Source organism: Chinchilla lanigera, unplaced genomic scaffold (genome assembly GCF_000276665.1).
Source record: "Chinchilla lanigera isolate Chin_1 unplaced genomic scaffold, ChiLan1.0 scaffold00041, whole genome shotgun sequence".
NCBI lineage: Eukaryota > Metazoa > Chordata > Mammalia > Rodentia > Chinchillidae > Chinchilla > Chinchilla lanigera.
This window is the reverse complement of record NW_004955442.1, coordinates 14905784-14909406: the sequence shown is the minus strand read 5'-3', so window position 1 is coordinate 14909406 and position 3623 is coordinate 14905784. Positions and strand designations below refer to the sequence as shown.

Genomic DNA, 3623 nt, shown 5'->3' with positions numbered 1-3623 from the left:
GGGAATTGGACTTGGGTACTGTTATGGTCAATACACTGTGTCAACTTGAGGAGTCTAAACACTTAACTAAGTAACTCAGCAGTTCTACATTCTGAGGTAAAAAGGACATGCCCTTCCTGCTCTAGGATGTTGTTCCTTGTGTCAATTTAAAAAGTTTAAAAGGTTAACTATGTGACTGGGCAGGGAGCTGGGATCCTTACTTTGTATTCATCTTGAGCCTGTGCAAGAGGCACCCCCAACCGGCCGCCCTTTGCTCTGGGTCTGGTTTACTGAAGTCATTCCTGTCAACTGTTGACTCTGAGGGAGGGTGTTAGGAGTCCTGACACCAGGGAAAGGATGGCCCTGCACTGGCATCCTCCAGGTCCTTGCCACAGGCTCAGGCCAGTCATGGAACACTGCTTCATGAGCTGCTTGTGACAGGGCTCACCAGGCGTGCAGGCTGGATGCTGAGGGGCAAGGCGATGCGTCTGTTGGGCAGGCACTGCAGAAGTTCTGACACACATTCAGGCTGCCATTGTCCAGGTGCGGCTGACACACCTGTGGCTTTCTAGAGAGCAGCGGCTGTGCATCTGTAGAGTGAGACTGCAGCTGGTGGCTTTCTTCCAGGTGTTTTTTTAGTTTAACATTTTCCTCTTAAATTTTGTGCCTCCCATCCTTCTTAGGCTCTGGCTTCTGGGAACCCTTTCCTGGCAGGCTCCTATTGTTCTGTAACCTTCTTTCTCTTGTTAGTTCTAACACAAGCTGGTCACTTTGTTCCAATTTTTCAAGGCAGCAGCCATCTGGTTAGTCTTCTCTTCCAAATGACTGTTAGTTCACTTTTCTGTTTTAGTCCTAAGCCTGAGCTCCGCAGCTTAAGGGCCAGTTCATGCTTGAGAGCCCTGAGGCTGTCCAGCTGCTGCCTCATTGCTTCTCACAGAAGCCCTTCTCCAGCATCTTCATCGCCAGCTCCATCTCCTGCCACATGCTGATCTGGAGCTCCAGCTCCTCGACATCCAATCATAATTGTGCTTCCTCCTTTAAAGGCTTTCTTGCTTCACTTAGTGCTTGCCCTTTGGCAGTTCTGTCTTACTTTGGACCCTTCCGATTGGATTCCATTAGGAGCTGTCTTCTTTAACTCCTTCCTGTTCTTCTTGCAAAGTAATAACCCTGTTTGTTTGCAACTGCAAGCTCCTCTGTCAGTTTTGTGTTGGATTTTTCTAATGCATCTGCTTTTTTCGGCAGGGTGGAGTACCGGGAATTGAACTCAGGACCTCATGCTTGCCAGGTAGGTACTGTGCCACTGAGCTATTATCCCCAGCGCTCAGTGTATCTACTTTTGCCTGAAGGCTATTTATTGGAGCTTTCAGATGTCTGTTGAGTTCTTTGACACAGTTCTTCTGGTGCAGAGTTGCAGTAATCTGACCATACCCTTTACTACCTTTACTGTTGTTCCCATCCTTGAGATACATGGAAAAGACTATAATTCCAATGCAGGAATCCAAATCTTCTTCTTTCATGCAGAAGTTAGCATCAGTGACATTCACTCCACCAACAGACTAGCAATTATAGCTCCTCTTTCTTCCATCATGAGGGTGTTTGGTTCATAGAACTCACTGAGACCTTCCTTTTTATTGATCAAAGCCTTCATATATTCTGAAAGTTTCTTTTGCATTAATGCCAAATGAAGACACGGATAACCCCACCATCGTGACTGCTGTACAAGTCAGGCTCTTCCTCTGCCTATTGGTGCCTTTAGTCCCGGAAGGTCTTTAACACTTGCCGTTATCTTTGCAGCTTCTAAAACAAGTTTTTCTACCAGTTTTAGAGGCCCCCAGAAGGATTTATTTTTTTCAAAAAAAGTTTTCTTGGCACACAAGCTGTGCTTCTGACAGTGTTCCATCACCACGAAGAACTGCTGGAGGGGCGCATAGTCAAGAGTCCAGAGTCCTGCCCATGTTCAGAGCTGACTCGATCAAGCCCTTGACACTCAGCTTGGCCATGTTCATCAGCCATGAGATAATTAGGGTGGTGCCTGCCGCCGCGCCGCTAAGCAGCGGGAAGGGCATGGGGTACCGGGCCACCGCAGCGTCCTCCAGGAGCGCAGGCGCTTTGGGTGGGCGCGACGTCCTCACCCGGGTACAAGAGGAAGAAGGAGGCGGCCACCAGTGGAAGACCAGAGGCTCCGCCTTGCGCTCCCCATCCGCGTCGTCTGCCGGTTCCTGCTCCATGATGCTTGCTAGCGTCCTCTGCATCCTTGGCGCACTGGCCTGTGCTGAGGGGGAGCGCTAGGCCCACACTGGCCCAATCCAAGCCAGCACAAACTCTGACTTTTTGTTTTGTTTTTGGTCTTTTTGAAACAAGGTCTCACTATGTGTTTCAGGCTGGCCTTGAACTCACTTTGTAGCCCAGACTGGCCTTGAATTTGCAGAGATCCTCCTGCCTCAGCCTCCCAAGTGCTGGGATTACAGTTGTGTGCCTGGCTCCAATTTACTTTAGATTTTTTTTTTTTTTTTACTTAAAAATAGGTTAATGGTTTCTCTCTGCTTTTATCCTGGGAGTCATTCTGTCTCCTAAGGGACTCTTAATGATTGTCTTCATAAACTGTAGAGGCAAGGACTGAGTCCTCCTTGTCTGTCTGCAAGATAATGTACCAACAATTCTAGAGCAGGCCCCTGGGCCCTGCTGTCTGGCCCAGCTCACCTCACACCTACCCCCTCCCTGTGCTATGCCACCCCTGCCCTCCACTGTGTCACCTCTGCTAGATGGGCCCTGCCACAGCCATGCCCTTGCCGATTCCCCAGATACACTTCTCTTTCTGATTCTCCTGCCTGAACAATTTGAATGGAAATAAATTGACAGATTCAGGGAACAGCAAAGAAACAAACTCATAGCTTGGAGGTTGAATGACTACAGAGGGAGGGGACAATCAGGCCTCTGATGTGGATGCTTAGGAGTGTGACAGTTCCAGGGTAGAGATATAGTTGGAGAGATAGGGAGGAATGTCCTCTCTTCCACTAATGGAGTTAGTACTTTGCACTCTTCACAGAGCTGGGCCATAAAGAAATCTCAGAGTCCTTGGATCATACATTCCTAAGGCATTGCCTGAGGATGGCCTTTTCCAAGTTGTATTACAACTTTGAACTACAAAAGTTTTGCACTATCAAGAATCTAAACCATATCAAGTTCTTATGGATGTCCCCCAAAGCCTCATGCAGTTATGGGGTAGGCTTCTAGAGTTTATGATTGATTCCTGGGTGTGCTACACCCGCCCTGGGGCAGGTAGTTTGCATAAAATGTAAGACAGGGAAAGAGGCTGCTTGCCTCCACCCCTCCCCTTGGGCTCTTGTTGCTTTTGCTGTCTTCTGCCCATGAACTATTGCCCTCTGCCATGTGCCACTCTGCCTTGGAGACAGCCAAGTACAGACTGAAACCTCCACAAACTGTAAGCTAAATAAACCTTTCCTTCCTTCATTTTGGGTGTAGGTTATTTTGTCTCCGCAAGGAGAGAAAAGTAACCAAGACAGAAGTGCAATGAAGTTTGCATTATAAATTTGTTACTTTCGGGGCTGGGGATTTAGCTCAGCGGCAAAGCACCTGCCTGGCAAGCACAACGTCGTGAGTTTGGTTCCTGGTACCGGAGAAAA

At 48.3% G+C, this 3623-nt stretch overlaps 1 pseudogene; it reads right to left on the bottom strand.

Annotated features, from left to right (window-relative positions):
• Positions 1-731: 731 nt before the first annotated feature.
• LOC102011366 lies at positions 732-2231 on the bottom strand (annotated as a pseudogene).
• Between the last annotated feature and the right edge of the window lie 1392 nt (positions 2232-3623).